Consider the following 20,201-nt stretch of genomic DNA (forward strand, 5'->3'; position numbering starts at 1 on the left):
TCTTGGTATTGTTGATAAGTCCAATGAGCTTCCAAATGAATTCCAGTCAAGCTTTCAGTCTTCCGAATTAGTCAAGCGTAGGTCCAAGGTAGATCTGCACCAAATACAGAGCCTTCCTGTTTTTGGCAACACGACCTCATCAGCTATTTACTTGCAGAAATTTGTGCTAGTGCTTACTGTTTTACTTTACTACTTGCGATACTTTCTTAAAATGTTTTCCTTTTAATATCAAGCATCACTAATCCCTAAAGAATGGAATAACTCTACTCCATTCGCTGCTTTCTTGTGATTTCGACATGGTGGTATTCACTGAAACCTGGCTTCATACCGACATTACGAATGCTGAACTCGCAAGCAAGTGCACAATCTACCGCTGTGACCGGAATTCTCGCACTAGCGCACTGCGACGTGGCGGTGGCGTCTAAATTGCCGTGAAATCCGAGCTGAAGTGTAAGGCTGTGCATCTTGTGGGCGTTGAGAGCCTCGAACAAATTGCTGTTTAAGTCGATTTACAACATCATTCGATCTTCCTGTGCTGCATCTATATTCGACCAAACAGTCAACCCGACATTTACACCAAACACGCTGAGTCCGTACAACAGCCCCTTGGTATGGCGAACCCTCACGATACAACCATAGTTGTGGGCGATTACAATCTGCCAAATCTAGCTTGGGACTTCGATGAGGACGTCAGAGGATTTCTGCCTCTCAATGCTTCATCAGAACAGGAACTCGCTGTAGTGGAGTCCAACTGTCTGCTGGATTGAAGCAAATCAACGATCTGGTGAACACGAATGGTAAGCTTCTTGACCTGGTTCTCGTCAGTGACTCCGGTTGCATCGAGCTGTTTGAACCACCCTCTGCAATTATGAAAGTTGATTGTCACCACAAGCCGTTGGCTCTATAAGTTGACTCCCGTTCGAGAGATCATCCGCTCCCGTACCCAGCACAATGTGATTTCGATGTTGTTAACACGAGGATTGCCGCCTTGGATTTGGTACAAATACTTGACCAACCCACCGTTGATGCCGCCGTCTCCGTATTCTACGACAACATCTATAAAGTAATCCAAGATACTGTTCCGGTGAAGACACGAACATCTTGTTTGCAATTCCAACAACCTTGGTGGAATCCGCAATTGCGTAATCTACGTAACCGTCTGCGTAAAGCTCGAAAGCGTTACTTTCGTTCCCGGACCGCAGCAAACAAGTATAGTAGAAGCAGAGTATAATGGTTTGCAGGAAGCTCGCTTTCGTGCGTACGTCGACAACCTCCAGACGGGTTTCATGGAAAATCCATCGTCGTTCTGGTCTTTTATCAACTCTCGGAAAAGATCAGCTGGTATTCCCGTGGACGTCACCTACGGTAGTAGAAGCTCCACCACCGACACCGCTTCTGCTGACCTTTTCGCTGACTTTTTCCGAAGTGTTTTCGAACCCGATCAAACTCCTCCACCGCAGCAATACATTGATCAGCTACCAAGATACGACATTCACTTGCAGTAGCTCATCTTCAGTCAAGACGCTATTCTCAAAGCCCTTTGCTCAGTAGATCCATCGAAAGGTCCAGGCCCAGACCGTATTCCACCGTCTTTCGTCAAGAACTGTGCAGCATCTTTGGCCACTCCTGTTATGTCTATTTTCAATCGATCGCTTAAGGATGGCGTTTTTCCGGATGCCTGGAAGCTCGCCTCAATTACACCAATCTTCAAGTCCAGCAACATGCACTAAGTGGAAAATTACCGACCTATCTCGATCCTGAACTGCTTGGCCAAAGTTCTCGAAAGTCTTATGCATGAGAAGTTGTATCCAGCTGTTCAACCCATGATCTCAGAGTTTCAGCATGGATTCATGAAAAAGCGCTCCACAGTCTCTTACTTGATGACTTACACGAACACTCTTATAGGTAGCATCGAGAAACGTCAGCAAGTGGACTCCGTTTACATCGACTTCTCTAAGGCTTTTGACAAAGTCCCTCACGACCTAGCCATTATGAAGCTAAACCGCCTTGGTCTTCCACCGTGGATCGTTTGTTGGTTGAAATCATACTTATCATTCAGGAAGGCTTTCGTTAAGATACGTGATTCCAGATCCGAGGTATTCCATATACCATCGGGGGTTCCACAAGGGAGTCACCTAGGACCTCTCATTTTCGTTCTGTTTATTAACGACGTGTGTGATATGCTATGTTCCTGTAAGTTGCTATATGCGGATGATCTTAAGCTGTACCGTGTGATCAAATCGATCGTGGATTGTTGCGCACTACAAGCTGATATAGAGCGATTGTCATCCTGGTGTCAGATGAATGGAATGCAAGCCAATGCTGCCACATGCGCAAAGTGATTACCCTTACCCGCTCTCATTCTCCGATCATTTTTGATTACTCTATGAATCAATCGCCGCTGGGAAGGTTTAATGTCATTAAGGATCTTGGGCTCATCTTGCACAGCAAACTACGGTTTAACGAGCACATATCCATGACAGTTGACGTGTACGCCCTGAAAGCGCTGTACTGCTCTATGGTCCGCAGTGTTCTTGAATATGGACTACAAATTTGGGCTGCATATCATGCTGTTCATGTATTGCGCATCAAGAGAATCCAGAAACAGTTTATAAAGTCTGCATTACGACGTCTGCCATGGACAAATCCAGATAGCTTACCTCCGTACGAGCATAGATGTGCGCTTATTGGACTGCAAACACTAACAAATTGTCGAGTCTTTCTCCAGAGGATGTTCATATTTGACATGATTAGTAATCATATTGACTGCAGTTGTTTGCTCAGGAACATCAATTTCCACACTCCAGCTCGCCGTCTCCGCAACTATTATTTTCTGTGGACTCGTGGACATCGTACTGCTTACGGTTATAACAATCCTCTCGATAGATGTTTCAGACTGTTTAATGATGTGTGTGATGTTTTTGATTTTAATATAAGTAGACCAGTTTTTAAGAATAGGATCAAGTTACTTTAAACAGTCTGTGTGGCTAAAATGTCAAAGATGGTGGTTAAATAAATGAATAAATATAACTGTCAATGTATTTTCTAGATAGCAGAGGACAAAAACATGTGTGGCCTTCAAACGGCAGGGAACTGTATTTTGTGTATACACACTTAGAAACAATCACGTAAATTTAGGTGCTCTGATAGTGACATATACGAGCGTAAATTTTGACATAAATTTGAGTCATAACAGACGCGAAATTCATCTCAATCAAACGTATTTTTCGTCGAGTAACGAACTTTTCAGTCTTGAAGCACTTAATTTTACATGGAATATTTATTTACGTCTCATCTTTTATGTCAAAGACGGATTCCGTCACGTGTAAAATTAGTTATTTCTAAGTGTGCAGTTAATGACTAGCCGACAACATGTTTCAGTGAAATTTTGCTAGCTCAATACTCAATATTCAACGGAAGGCAATGCCGGTAAAATATTCAGTGGAATACTAATCCAGAAGGTCTACTTTGCAAGTAAATTAATTGAAATCAATATATTCACTCTGCCCAAGAGCTAGTGTACTATATATTCTATCCTAGATGCTAATGAACGTATGGAGGAAAAATTACCATCAAATTTCAAAAAGATACCCCCTTCAAAATGTTTATTGCCTCGAAAGACGGCCCTATGCAAAATGTGAGCTCAACCGGTCTTGATTTAGGGGTGGCGCAAAACGGTCAAATTTTGACCATTTTCACACTCGAAAATTGCCCATTTCGTGGTGCGTTGCTGGTAAAAGATCTACCACATCGAACTCTGGCCCTAAGCTCTTCTTGTTGACGACTATGAGTTTCGGTTCCGAGTTTTGAGGAGGTTCGGACCAGGGCAACCTTGGTTTTTTTTTAAGACTGGGGTCTTAACAAACCTAAATTCAAAATTATAAAAAAAAATAATGAGTACGAAACCTGTGTGACAAGTCACTATGTTCGCTCACACAGTCCAGAGTATTCCTTCCATAAATGGGGTTTAATATACTTGTATAGAGGAAAAATCATAAATAAAACCTTCGCTAGTTAGACAGGGACTTAATTACACCAAAATATTAAAACTAAGAGCTATATTAATAATATAATTGTGGCAAATAAATAAATACTTAAACTAGGTTTTTATGCACAATTAAGCCAGAAGGAAAAAGACGGCTAACGACCAAATAAAAAAACACAACACACTGTGGAGGTATTGTACACAGCCTCAGCAACACGACACACCCACAATACACCCCTAAACGCTGGTAACACTAGTTTACAAAACAACATAACTTTAGTGGTTGACCAACGTTTCTAATGCAAAATCCTACGCTGAATTCAATGCCGTGGTCAGAAAAAATTAAAGTAGAGCCATTTTTGAGATATACAAAAATTTTGATTTTTTGAATTTTGGACAAAAGTACGATTACTAAAATGTCAATATCTTTGGAACTAGTGCACCAATTTTCAATCTTTTTTTATGAAAGTGAAGCTAAATAAACTTAACTAAATAAACGTTCACTAGAATATTATGCCTTATATAAAAATTTAATTTTGAAGTCATTTAAAAATTTACAGCATTTTTTTTATTTTTCCTGCGAATTTTCCATAAAAATCTTGCTTTAATCAAAATTTTTAATGAGATAAAAAGATTCGAAAAATCATTCCATAATTTATTCTTAAAGTCCATTAAAAACTGGAGAAAATGAGCCTTTAATGGATGAAATCGGTTGGAAATTGTCGAAGTTATGAAATTTTTTGTAAAATCATGGAAATTGAATGTTCCAAGATTGGCCGTTGTCCCGCTCCTAGGTTCATGCACCACTTCCAGTAAGCCTTTCTGCGGACGTGTACGCATACGGTGCATTTCACTAACACTACCAGCTGTCACGCAAAATTAAATGGGATATTTTCAACAATATAATTTACGCTAGTGTTTGTGAGACCGCTCGGCGAGAACCTAACGCAACCAACTCAATTTGACAGCTTTCTTTCTTTAACATTGCTTAACGATGTATGCGACAAAACGTGAATTCAAGTGTAAAAATGATCCTCAAAAGTTTTGTTACGCGTGTGGCAACTATTATTTACAAAATCGGTCAGTTTCACTGCTTCGTTGCAATCTGCATACAGGCTTTATTTTAAAATTGATCCTGGAGACTTTGACGAATCGTGGATTCCAAAAGTATTATGTAGTTCGTGCAAAACGTGCTTGGCTAGGTGGATGTCAGGCGCAAGGTAAATTGATTTTTTGAATAACTTTCATATAAATAATTTATGTACAGCATGGTAGTGCTTTGTTCATTCCTGATCGACATTATCTTACTTCATCTATTTTTGATAAGTGTTAATGTCTTACTTACTAACTCACTTATTTGTTATCTGTCAGTCGCTATTTGTCCTTTGACATGCCCACCATATGGCGTCGACCGTTTTGTCATGCAACGGATTGTTATTTCTGCTTGACAAAAGTTAAGCAACAAGGACGTCACAAAACAGTTGAGTATCCACAAGTGGCTAAACATCGAAGACAAAGTCATTCGATTCTCAATCATTTTTAATAAAACCTAAATAAATTTCTTTTGTATCAACTCGGTTTTAAATCCTGATATGCCTTAATCAAATTGATATGTAGAGAAAAGAATCTCCCATGAAAACTTTACATGCGATTTGGATGCTTACAACGACACCTAGAAAAGGAACTCTAAAGCTGTTGTATTTCAGCAACATTTTTAAGTGTTTTACAAAAATGCTCATAACTTCGACAATTTCCAACCGATTTCATCCATTAAAGACTCATTTTCTCCGGTTTTGAATGGACTTTAAGAGTAAATTATGGAATGATTTTTTGAATATTTTTATCCCATTAAAAATGTTGATTAAAACAAGATTTTTATGGAAAATTCGAAGGAAAAATAAAAAAAAAAATGCTGTAAATGTTTAAATGACTTCAAAATTAAATTTTAAATCAAGACATAATATTCTAGAGAACGATAGCAAATTTATTCAGCTTCATTTTCATAAAAAAAGATTTAAAATTGGTGCACTAGTTCCAAAGATATTGTCATTTTAGTAATCGTACTTTTGTACAAAATTCAAAAAATCAAAATTTTTGTATATCTCAAAAATGGCTCTACTTATTATTTTTTCTGACCACGGCATTGAATTCAGCGTAGGATTTTGCATTGGAAATGATCATCACCTTACCGAGTTCAAAAATGCTGTAAACTAGTGTAATTATGGTATTCGCCAATTCCCGAGGGTTCGGTCACTTGCTTGAGCACCAGAAACGCATCCAGACCTTAGCTCTCGAAGAAAACTTTAGTGAAGTGGTGGAAAAGTTCTGTAAACCACGATTGACTGCAATACTTGAAATAAAACGGTAAGCGACACCATCATCAAGTGGACGAAGCCACTCCACCGATGGTAGTCCCGTTGTAACACGTGCCGGCGTGTTCGACGTACGCTGAAAAACGAGGTCCCAGATCCTTTCATATCGTTGGTGCCAGGTTTGAATGATTACAACAACTCGAATAAAGGTATAATGTGAAATAACCAATGCTACCTACCCCAGGGAGGCAGCTCCCACACCTGGACTCTACCTATCCACCCATCAACTCGTGAACCGGGGACCAACTGCTTTACTTCATGAATCAGAACATCCCGGTGGCGTCGACTGGTATTGAACCCAGGCCTGCTGGAGTGAGAGGTGATCACGCTTACCACTACATCACTGGCGGCGCTAGATCACCAAACTATTTGTATAATGGTTTGAACCACAATATGGCATCTAATACCTGATGCTTCATTTATTTTTTTCATTAGGATTGGCCAAAAAATCAAAATTTATGAAAAGTCCTAATTTTTTATCAAATTAATCAAAAAGTAATTTTGAGAATATCATAAGGGTCTATTGTGGAGCTGTTCAAAATCATCTTGTCAAAAAAATTTAAAAGTATTTTAGTTACATTAGCTTTCATTATTGGAGGCTATATCAGAGTGTTTCATATTATTTTCATTAGATTGGTCCTTTCAGTACTAAAAGACAAAATAAAAGCAGAAGTACAAATGGTAGAGTAATTCCAAAAAATGTACAGTTTAATCAGAGGTTCCCAGTTTGCAACCACAAACACAAACTGGCAACTTTTTCGTTGGGTTCTTTGCTAATGCGTTTGAAAAATTCTACAGTTTTCCGTGAATTTGCCAACGAAAAGTAAAGTTTTTCATAAATAGGGGAAATGGCTCTAATGTCGGCCTATAGAGCTAAGGTTGGGCCCATCGCTAAAAAACTGCTATTTATCAAGTTTATCTAGATGAACGTCTCATTGGAACGGTACTAATGTATATTTTTGAATTTATGTATGGGCCCAAATTAGGGGCATTTAAGCCGACATTACATCCATTTCCCCTATATGTTTCATTTGCGGGCTGAAAAAAAGGTATAAGCAAAGTGCTTTCTCAACAACAAAATATTTTTGGGGCGACCCCGGCGTAGTGGTTAGCATCCATATCTCTCACGCCAAAGTCACGAGTTCAAATCTCATTCCCGGACAAGTCACGAATGACCCAAGAGCGTTAAAGTGACTATAAAAAAAATTAAATAAAAGATTTGAAGGATGTTTGGAAGAATAAATTTAATAACCATTTAGTGAGTTATATGAGTATACAGAACAATTTGATGCGATATTTAAATAACTGGAAAGCCTTTTTAAAGTGTAAGCTTCAAACTTCTAATAAAGACATTGATGAAAAAAAATCATGAATCGTTACGAAGCTTATTAAGCGGATTCAATGTTTGGAAGTACAATGCTGTTCGATATATTAGCAGCCCATGCCGATTTTCATACAAATTGGTCAACTTTGACATGATGTAAGTTTGTTGTCTCATGACCAATTAAGCTGAAATTTAAAGTCACAGAATTACAAATATGTTCAATTTTTCGATTACAAATTACCAAATTTTTAGAAGCACCTACAGGAATGTGAGATACTAGGTAAAAGGTACGTGAGCAAATTGGCGATCATCTCTTTTGCCAGTTTTGGTGGGGGGAGATACTCCTCACCATCCCTCTCCAACAGGGAAGTTCGGTTTGATGATCAACCCGATTCGTACCTTCCTCAAAATTGTCCTTTGTGCTTTGTCCACTCTCGATTAACAATTTTCAAACTGTAGACTCTAACCGAACTATCTACTCTATACTTTCATCTCCTCGTCTAATGACCACTTTAGGTAAGTCAGATATATGACATTGAGCATCTCCAACTATGTAAATTGTTAACTTCACGCATGGAGTAATACAAACATGATTAGTTAAAACAGAATACAAAATTATCAAATACAATTACCGCAAGTAAGTATATCACAGAGGCAACTAAAGATCCAGTGCGTGAAAGTGGAACTTAATGAAGGCCTAAGTACTTTTTCGTAGTTTTTAGTTTTCGAATTTGAACGATCGTCGGTTACAGTGGCCTGCTTACTGAGCAGAAAAACGCGGTCCCAGGTCCTTACATATCAAAGAGATTTATGGTAAAATCGCTTGTGTATCGTGTATTTTGCGAAACTCGTTGTTGTCGTTGGTTCCGGGTTTGAATGGATACAAAAATTTGAGCAACGGTATTATGTGATATGAGGGGCTTGGTGGCCTTAGAGCAACCGTTTTTGCTTACTGAGCAGAACATCATGAGTCTCACGATCCACATTCAATATTCGTCAATCGTTTTATTTGTTAATATGACTACATGGTAATAACAGTAACTCGGTGATTAAAAAGGTGCTCGTCTGCCTAGTGGCAAACGTTTTTGCTTACTGAGCAGAAGACCGTGGGTTTAGTCCCAAGCTCCTTCGCGTTATATGATTGTTAGGACATCAATTCAGCATATCGTTTACCAAAACGACCCCTGCTGCAAACCCAACCCTCTTATCCAACATCCCAGTGATTCCTCGTGGAGGTGCAGAGGTGTTCTCGGCTTCCATCAAAGCGAGTGTCATGTCAACGCAATCCTTCCCATTCCTTTCTTGACCAGTGTTCGGGCGCGGCCGGCACTGGTATTGCCTAATTTAAGATCACCAGTTCTTACACATTGAGGATGATTGCTAGTCCCAAGCATCGTCTATTGGTTCTCTGTGTAATTACAGCTGATCTGGCAATAACAGAGTAGCAACCGTGGGTGGTCAATCAAGCTCAAGCAAGCTCAAGCTCAATACAAAATTATCAAGAGATGAAGATCTAAAATTTACAGTGTCTTACAGTTCGTTGAAGAACATCAAACATAATTTAAAGAGTCCCAAGAAATCTTATTATGTGTAAGTAATGCAAAAAGTGTATGTCAATGTATCAAACAAATTTAATTTTTTTATGCATATGAAATCAATTAACTCTTCTGAGGCAACTACTGGAAATTCTTCTGGAATCATTCATTACCTTGATCTCTCTTTAAAAGTGAATACCTGTTTGACCACTTTTTCAAGAACTTTCATTAAATATTTTTCATATGACAAAAACTCATAGCATTAGCATTCGAAAGCCTGATACTGAAAATATTATAATACACATTTTATACTTTGATTGAAAAATAGTAAATTTGATGGAATTAATTTCAGATATATTTGTTGAAATGTTATGACTTTTTCCTGTATTTCGTTTTTTTTAGCCATCCTTATGCAAAATAAGTGAACCACCTAGTGAAGCATCACGTATCATATGCCAATTGGTGATTTGAATCGATAAAAAAACAGGTTGGAGATGATGGTGAAAATTTTTAGAAGCCGTTTCATCAAGTCCCAGAAAGCCGATATTTGACATTTTTTTTTCGAACACCAGATCTCGAAGTTTCTTGCATTTTTGAGCCACTTGACTTCGAAAAAAGTATTGATTTCCACCCCCTTGGCAGATTTTCAAAGTAACAAAACTAATTAAAAATATAACCAAAACGACCGAAAAGACTATTGGAATTACCTATGTACCCGAGCAAACCTGCCAGAAATGTTTGGTACATTAGTACGTCCTGGTTGATCAAATAACGTTTATTTTTGCTGCCAGAAACTTCCTTTAATTGAATAATTGGTAAATTTTAATTGAATTGTTGGTGAAATTTTGCATTAAAATCGCTTTAAAAAGCAAATAAATTGATTTACAATGTCACGGTCTTCTAAAAACATGGGTATTTTGATGATATTGAAAACTTTGTAGAAAATGTCGAATCGATTAGTTATGATTTTTAATACTCAAAAGTACAAAAACTGATTTTAAGGTAGCCCTTACAAAAACCCATTTATATCTCGCTAGACTTATGACGTAGAAACTTGGATTTACGATTTCATCACTCAAATACCAAAAGTCACTTTAAACAGTTCCGGGTCATCTGGTCGAATGCCGTTAAACCGAATGCCGAACAACAAAACTCCTAAAAAAACTGCTCTTGTTTGAAAGAAGGAGAAATCTTCAGTTATTTTTAAATTTTGATTGGTGTTAATTTTATGATAAGCTGCGTTTACTGTGCAAAAAAATAATGAGATCCCATAATTAAAATGCCAAAAAAAAAATAACCAGGATTATGGAAAGTTAAAAAAAGTTCACAGGGCTGCCATTTAGGAATTTTGTTATGTTCACAAATTGGAAATCTCTTTTCAAGTATTTGGCCAAACGAATTTCGGCCAAAGCGACCCATTCGGCCAAACGGCTTTCGGCCAAACGGCTTTCGGCCAAACGGCATTCGGCCAAATATACGGACACCCTTTAAACTCATCTACCATGTAATTATCGAACATTCCCCTACTGTTCATTGACTTGTCAACTTACATTATGAGTCCTATAACATTTCGATTTATTTGGTGAGTTGCCCAAAAACGGTCCCATCGTGAAAGTACTAAATTTGTCATCCGGTGAATAAACAAATTTTCCTTCACCATTCCCATCATCCGCACCGCAGTCCCACGCTCACCCTCCGGTTCAATCAAACAACTGCCTGGCACCACCTGCTGAAATGGAAACGCCTAAGCACTCGCTCTTATCAAAGATCATGACCATTGCTCCATCGACTATTGCACTGCACTGCAAGCAAGCGAGCAACGAACACTTCAATTAGCTTCTCCCGCTCCCTCCTCTCCTTGTTCATCAATAGTAGACTGCTATTTGGCCGTGACTTCTGCACCGGCTCACTCTTCATACACAGCCCCTGTGCGCGGCGCAAAAAAGGGTGTTATTTATCCCTGATTTTATTTATTGTTTCAAGCCAGGATAGCAATCAAACCCCGTTGGGAAAAACACAACACCACAGACAGCCTAGCGCTCCAAGAGGAAAGAGGCTCATTTACATTGGATCTTTTTCGCTCTCTTTCAGGTCCTGATTAATATTTTACAGAGGGTGTGATTATGGTTCTCGTTTCTCTTGCAACTCCCCGGTTGTTGGAGGACTTGGCAACAAGTAGCCCTGGCATATGGCTCTGGAAATTCCATCGAGCTCTGGGCCGGGTGCACAAACGAGTAAACAAATGCGTTGTGTGGGAAAATTTATTCAGAAAAATCAAAACATATCATAACTTATGATCGCATGGTGACTTCGATTGCATTCGGAGTGGTGCAGCTGAAGGGAAGTTGTCACCCTCGTAGGAAAAAAAAATTAACTTCGTGTCAAGGTTGGGTGATGATTATATTAGGGTGTGGGATATTTTGTAGATTGACTACCGGGTCTGGCTAATTACAGCACAGCGGTAACATTCATTTCCTTAATGGGATGGGACTGGGAACAGGAGTTGGTTGCCGTTGAACTTTGACAAGCCGTAATGGGAATCAAATACCTGCAGTTTCGTTCGTAATCTAATTCCGAGAGCTCAAAACAGCATAATCCAAACTCATCCGGATGAAGTGATAAATGATGCAGGACTTACCAAGCCCCTCGAACAATCCGCAGCAGTTAAGCAAACTGGCTTAGCGACTAAGCCGGTGTGCGTTGCTCAATGACCCTCTGCCGAGTTTTCCGAACGATTGACTTCCGATGGAGCCGAAATTTCCAAGGAAAATTAATTCCCGCCCGTCAGCGCACTGTTTACCGAGTGTCATTAGAATATTTCCGTCTATTACTCACTTTGAGGCTTTTAAATTTCAATTTTTCTCTGGTCCAAAAATAAACGCCCGGCCAGGTTTTCGAGGCGTCAGCAGCGGCATCAGCACGTGAGGTGAGAATTTCCCGCATTCCTGAGTGGCGAGATATGTTTTTTACCAAAACACACTCATGCAGGAATGCACAATTCTCCAGAAAGCGGCCGTCTCTCGTGGTTGCCTTTTCTTAGCTCTGGGACTGGGAGCAGATCACATAAGTGCAGCGGGGAGTTGTATACACTTGAAGCGCGGTGCTGTCAACACTTCTCGATTTTTTTTGTTATGTTTTCTGTTGTTGTTATTGTTGATTTCAAATGTTCGGTGATCGCTCCCTCCTGGGAGATATTTTCGTTCAACGAGATCGGAATTCAAAGATGTCATACGTGCTTTGCGGTTGCTTTATTACGCAGACGACGAACGAGAGGAACAGCAAATCCCGCTTTAGATAGTTTGAATTTCCGATGACAGAACTGACAGTTGCAAAGTAATTACGATTCACTGACCTTAGAGTAGAAATCGGTCGACTTGCTGCGAGGGTAGCAATTTACCACATTAGAGCCGCGGTAATGATAGTTTTCAACGCGATATTCTATTTCGAAGGTCGTAACCTATTTCGTCGATCGCAAGTGGCACTCTTCTTCGTCTTCTTCGCCAAAGCCATGCAATTAAAGTTCACCTTCTCCAAAAAGCCCCCATTCATGAATATAGAAAATACAAATCAAAAACCGTTAACCATTTCCACCCACGAATGGGCCCCGGAATCCCTTTCCTATCCCCCCAACGACACAACTCCAAGCACGTGCTGAGTAAGCCGCACGGTGCGTATTAATATCTTCATCACCTGAAACCAGTAATCATCAAATCTCGAACCTCAAACTTGCAGGGCGGAGGGCGTATCAGACTCGCAGTCAGCGCCAGTCACTCTTCGCCGCCAAGCAGGAAAGATTCCAAATTCCAAACGGGATCAGCAGTGGTAATCATAGGTCGTCGGACCTGTCCTCGATCAATGTAATTTCTCTCTCCACGCCGCAAAACCGAAAACTTGTGATCCGAAAAAGTCAATCATGTCGGTTTTGTTATGGGTCAGTAGGACCGAACCAGCCAGCAGCGGCGTCAACCTACTGCACTGCTGTTCGGTGACGGGCGGGTGGCTTACCGATCGAAAAACGCCTCATTTTAGTTAAGCCGCTTAAAGCGACAGGTATAATTTGACCTGTTAATGAAAACGAAACGGACAGCCATCGTGGATCGTTTTTTTTTTCGTATGATTTAAATGGATTATCTTGTTCTGTACGGTACCGTGGATCTGGTTTTGGAGATCTGGCTAACGAGTGCGGGTGTCTACTTGAGCGATTCGAGTTGAAATCTTGAGCGGTTGATTTGAAGTCAACAGCAGACCGGTTGTAGCTTGATCATTCAAAAGGTAAATTAAGTCAAATACGGGCATATCAACTTGATCGAAAGTACAAAAACGGTTACCTGGAACACTAATGAAATGGAATTATAATGCGTAAATTAGTGATGCACAGTTGGAAAAAGTAGTGTAACTTTCTGCAAAAAAGGTGTCATGATTCTATTAAACATCGGGTATAGTCATGTTTAAATTCCTTCATTTTTTCCTTGATTTGTTTTCCGTGCTGAGCACCAATGCTACCGACGCCAGGGAGGCAGCTCCCACACCTGGACCCTACCTATCGACCCATGAACTCATGAACTGGGGATCAACGGCTTTCGTTCATGCCTCAGAACATTCCGGCGGCGCCGACTGGGATTGAACCCAGGCCTGCTGGGGTGAGAGGTAATCACGCTTATGACTACACCACCGGCACCGCTTCAATTCTTTTAATAGTCCATCGTTCAACTTATCAACAAGTGGCAAGCAATTTTACTTGTAAAGGTCTTGTTGGCGTGAAATATAATATAGGTTTGTAACATCGCTAATATGTATTTGAAAAAAATTACTGTGTGTTGGAATAAGGTTTGAACGTAACCCGGTAGTGTTCCATGGCTTACAACCCACGACGCAATCAAAATAAGAGTTGTTTTGTTCTCTGCTGTTTGGCTTTGCTTAAGCAAATATGTACACGGTTTACTGGAACATTACCTAAAGTATGAAACACTTCATTAAACAAGCACTACAGAATTTAAAAAAATAAGTTGAAGATGGTGAATATGAAACTACATCAGAGTCGTTTTAGCGAGTTTATGACTAAGAAAGCCGTTAAAACATGTCATTTCCCTCAGTTTCTAATCGTCGCCATTGAAAATTGTGCAGGTCCACGCGAAATGACAAATCGATCAGACGTAACCTTCTCCGCTCTTAAACGCTCTCAATATCACACGTGACATTGGATCAAAATATCATGCTTGATATCGATTTTACAAGCTCCTATGATATTGTGAGACATATCACAACATGCTGAATAAAGCTGAGATGTTAATCGACACAAAAATGCTCATCGTTTTCTTAGAAAGGGAAAACATAGTTTACGATCCCCCCCCCCCCCTCCCTCTATTTACATATCTCCGATGTCAAAAGCGAAGCTACTGCTAACAGCAGTAACGGTACACTCATAATTACATAACCAGTAGAAAATATCCATGTGAATTTCTCATAACTTTCATGTGATCCCATAATTGGAAATTGCACCACTAAATCACATGAACGTTATGTGTCCAATAAAATTTATTTAATTACTCACTTAGAATTGCTTATAGCGGCGCCGGTGGTGTAGTTGTAAGCGTGATTACCTCTCACCCCAGCAGGCCTGGGTTCAATCCCAGTCGGCGCCGCCGGGATGTTCTGAGGCATAACATCTCTGATCACGCCTAAGGGAAGTAAAGCCGTTGGTCCCCGGTTCATGAGTTGATGGGTCGATAGATAGGGTCCAGGTGTGGGAGCTGCCTTACTGGCGTCGGTAGCATTGGTGCTCAGCACGGAAAACAAGGTCGACGCAAAACAAATCCAAGGAAAAAAAAAAATAGAATTCCTTATGTTATGTGATATTAAGTTAAAAATAATATTTTTGTTATTTAAAAAATATTATGTGCGTTCCTAATAGAAACTAAGTGAACACTTTTTCCAGTGTAGTTTCGGGTCGCGTTCGGATGTAAAGTAAAAATGATGAAACTCAAATTCACCACGGTTAGATTAGAATAATTGCTGGTGAGTTTTGTTAGCTTGATATTCGTAACTACGATATCACAGCTTGAAATATCATCCGCAGTTGCTTGCTTGTTGATTTTTGTCTACGAAAATCAACCGTGATCTTGGGCTTTGGTGCTATTTCATTTTTTGATATTTTCCCAACACTGTTTTCACCAACACCCGAAAATGTTAATTCCAATCAAAATGTCGCCTGAGACAAATTTGTAAGAAAAAATAATTACATTTTCGAACAAAATACACGGTAAAATATTCTAGTAGTTTTTGGAAAATATAGAAAAAGTGTCTGAAACTTAAATAACAAAAAATTACGCACTTTAAAATTTGCTGGGCGCCTTAGTGAAATACCTAGGATTAGTACCTTCCAATTAATTCAACTACCTTATATTACGTTGTGCGTTTATTTCGTTACAATTTTTAGTTTAGTTTAGAATAACTATGGTTAGAAATTGAATTCCGTTATTAAATAAGAAATTCAATGCAATAAAAAAAAAAAAGAGTGCTTCATTTTCAAATTCAAAATAGCAAAAGTGTCTTGGCTACGTGCACTTGTAAGAATTGTATAGCATGATTCGTTTCCAATGCAATGTAGCAAAAAGATTCTGGATACGTACATTAGGATTCAATCCTTTTATCTTTAGGAAATTCCGTGGTTTCTTGGGAAAAATAAATTCTAGTCTCTACCATTTCGCTAATTAATCGGCTGGAGAGCAGTATCGTTTGACGCGGTTTTCAAGTTTGTCAGTCAAGTGTGAACTCAGTGAATTTCGATCAAAAAGGTAAAGGTCATTAATTTAAAGAAGTGCTCGAGTCAGTTAATAAATTCACTAGTTCTTTTTGTGCATTCAAAATTCAAAAGCATAGGATATTCTGAGAATCTCATAAATGTTCCAAAAACTTCAGCAAAATTAAGGGGTCAAGAGACCAACCAGCTAAAGGTTCAATGTCTCATAAATAAAGAAACCAACCCAAATCATTGCAAAGTTCTTCGAAGAATTTTGTGAATATCTGAAAAATTACTAGAGCATTAGAAAGCTTCAGCTAAAGCTACACACTAAAAATTCATGTAAATTTAGGTGCTCTAAGACTGACATATACGAGTGTCCATTTCAACATAAAATTGAGCATAATAGACGCGAAATTCAGCTCAACCAAACGTACTTTTGAACTTCTCAGTCTCGGGGCACTTAATTTTACATGACAGGTTTGTTTACGTCTCATCCTTTATGTCAAAGATGGATTCCGTCACGTGTAAGATTAGGTATTTCTAAGTGTGTACTGAAGCCAAAACAAATATTTTTTCGCGAAATTTCGTGAGCTTCAAGAAGTTTTCAAAGCTTCCGAAAAATGTAGGGGCATTTTAATTAACTTCAGTAAAATGCAGAAGCATTTAAAATACATTGCTAAATTTAAGGAAGTCTGGATAACGTATAGAAAGTTCAGGGATCTTTCGAGTAGCTCCAATAACATAAGGAAAGTACTTACATAATTAGTACGCTTATATCTAGACTATGACTTTCGAAGCAGTGTTAAGATAAGGGTCCATCCATAAATGTTCTAGCTTATTTTTTTTTTACCAGTTTAAGACACCTCCTCCCCCTTCGAAGCGCATTTTGCTATACCTATTGCATGGCTGGTCATAACTTCTGAACACCCCTCCTCAAAAGCTTCGGCATTTATGCATGTTCCTTAATGAAGAATTGTTTTCGATAATTAAAGGGCGGTTCCATGAATTTCTGGACAATTTGGAGATATGATATGAAAATCTTTTTATTTCATTTTAATTTCAGGAAAATTTCTGGGATGTCCAAAAAACTTATGGGAAATTAAAAAGAATCAGGAAAACTGCGAAAAATTTCACAGAAGTCCAAAGATTATCAGGAAAACATAGAAAATGTCATAGAAAACCAGAAAACTTCAGGCAATATCCGAGAACTTTAGAGAAATTCTCCGAATTTCGGAAGAGTTTCATGAACTTCCAAAAAATGCGGGATTATACTAAAAGAAGTTCCGTAAGCTTCAGGACTTATGGGAAAATAATTAAAGTTCCATCAATTAAAAAATATATAGCAGGGAATGTTGACATCTTCCCGGATTTTCAAGCAGTCCCGAAATCTTCAGAGACGTTAAAAAATCTACACACTTTTATTACGGAAATTCAGGGTAGATCAATTAAGTCAGGGCAGTACCAGGGGCTTCATGAGAATTTCAAGAAGTCTAGAGAAGTTCCGTAAATGACTATAACACCTCTTCGAACTGTAGAAAATATGTCTCTTAGAAAGAACCCTTAATATTATTATACTTAGAACCAATAAGCTACAAACCCAAGTTACCGAAGAACAAATCCGCTTATCGCCCTTTTTGAAAAAAATTGTAATATAGGTAGGGTAATTGTCGGCTTCGGCACCCATTGACTGTTTTCGGCAACCAAAATTTACACGGTAATTTGACTGCATTTTCTCACCAAAACATTCAAACGATTTCTTAGTCAGCTTCAATTTGATTAGGTTTTTATGGCTGAAAAAACGCATTTATTAGAACAGCAGGTTAACTCGCAGTTAAAATGAAAACGTTGCCGAAGTAAAAGTCGATAGTCATACTTATTTGAGAAGTTTAGAGTGATGTATGGGCGTTTTAAAACAGTTTTTACAATTATATCAATAGGAATGGATATAGCAGCAGGCATGCACATTAATGTAAACAAACAAACACTGCATATGTGTGTATTTCTTTATGGGGCCTTTCTTAGCTCAGTCGGTAAAGGTACAGATACAAAACAAGACCATGCTGTAGTTGGTTGGGTTCGATTGCCGGTCTGGTCTAGCAATTTTTCGGGTAGAATATTTCTCGACTTCCCTGGGCATGGAGTATGATTGTACTTGCCACACAATATTACTAATGCACAAATGTTACAGGCATCGAAAGCTCTTAATTACAAACTGTGGAAGTGGATCTAGAACACCAAGTAGAGAGCAAGCAATAAGCTTATATGCAATAATAAATAAGCTTGAAATGCGAGGAAGAAGAAGACGATATGTATGCGTTTCGTCGAGAAAAAGCTCATAGAAGCGCTGATGCAGAAATACTACATAATTCCTGATTATATGCAGCAATGATGATAAGTTAATGGTTTTTAATAAAGTATCGTTTTTAGAATTCTTAATACCGAAAACCGGGTTACTTGGTAATGACTACCTTATTCAAAATATCTTACACAAGATATGTATTCAGATGAAAATTTTGAAACTCAAATAAACTGTTATATATAGAAATATAATTCTGCTTTTAAAAATTATAGGCTGAAAATTCCACATCCAAAAATTCTCCTAAATACGAGACATAAAGTATTTGTTTTTTTTTTTTAAATACAATTGACACCATTTTCAACCAAAGGTTTCACAGACCAAACTCTTTACACAAGACAACGGACAACACACACACAAACCCAGTAGATCAGTTGGGACATTTCCGGGATGCGAAAAGTTTCACCAGCGGTAATCGAACCCTCACTTCGTGGCACTCACAATACACCTGAACGACGGGTGACGCCGCTAACCGCACGACCCCCACCACCAAAGTCTCAGTTCCTGAATATTGTCCACGCATTTGTTCTACATATTTATCTAAGCTAAAGAATATTGATAAGCTTGCTTTGTTGGCGATCTTCAAAATTCAAATAAGCATGGATTCCTTGAAACAGATTATTTTTTGTCTTGTTTGATGTAATTTCAGCCTGAGGCTGGTTCGTCTTTTGAGATCTTGATCTTGAATGAGATCTTCAAAACAATGGCCCTACAGGAGCTATGACCAACAAACATTGTTCAGCAATATAATCCAACTATTCCATCGTCATGCTGTAAAGAATCCGGAAAAAAGCTGCAAATGTAGCCATTATTCAAGTTGTCAACCGTACTGAATAACAGAAGCTAAAAACGACTCATATCACATCTACGCACATATCCGGAGTGATTTGAGATCTGGGCGTAATTGCATTTGTAAACAAACACGTCAATCACCGATTTCTCGCGAATAAAAGCTCAACCTCGAAAACTACTAACGTTATGAGGTAGAGGAATGATTCCTCTATCATTTGGTATAGTTTGTTTATGAGATTGTGCTTTAATTCAAGAGAAATCGGCAATTGACGTCTTTGTTTACAAAAGCAATTACGCCCAAATCTCAAATCACTCCGGAATATTATTCAACTTACAGCTTGTCACTACAAAACTATACTACTCATTTGATGGTTTTTACAAAACTAGCAACTCTTACTGAATAAGGAACATCAGAGATACTTTTTCACCTACTAAATAACTTATAGGTGTGGTAGATAGAGTTGATGTGGAATAATAATAATGAAATAAATAAAAACTTGAGAGGTGAGTCAAGTAATGAAACACTCAATTTGAGTTAAACTAAATTAGAGTGAGATGCAAACAAAATCTCATGCTTAGTGAGGGGAAATTCTGACACAGCACGAAGGTATAAAAACGAGCAACCTAAGATCGTAGAGGTCATCAACCTAGCGTTGAAAAATCTCAGCCCGAGGGTCCACTCGCTGCTGGCTGCCATCCTCAACAGATGCTTGGAGCTGCACTACTTTCCAAGCATCTGGAAGGTGGCAAAAATCATCCCGATCCGCAAACCTGGGAAAGACCCTTCTCTACCGTCAAGCTACAGACCGATTAGCCTGCTAACAGATGCTTGGAGCTGCACTACTTTCCAAGCATCTGGAAGGTGGCAAAAATCATCCCGATCCGCAAACCTGGGAAAGACCCTTCTCTACCGTCAAGCTACAGACCGATTAGCCTGCTCTCAGCGCTGAGCAAGCTGTTCGAAAAATTGATCCTCAGCCGACTAAACAAGTTTGTGGAGGAACATGACATTCTTCTTCCGGAACAGTTCGGGTTCCGCAAGGGGCATTCCACCAATCATCAGCTAGTGCGGGTGATGAATAACATCCGAAGTAA

The sequence above is a fragment of the Ochlerotatus camptorhynchus genome, unplaced genomic scaffold (assembly GCF_037179485.1).
Source record: "Ochlerotatus camptorhynchus isolate MF236.1 unplaced genomic scaffold, CSIRO-AGI_Acam_v1.1 ptg000014l, whole genome shotgun sequence".
Taxonomy (NCBI): Eukaryota; Metazoa; Arthropoda; class Insecta; order Diptera; family Culicidae; genus Ochlerotatus; species Ochlerotatus camptorhynchus.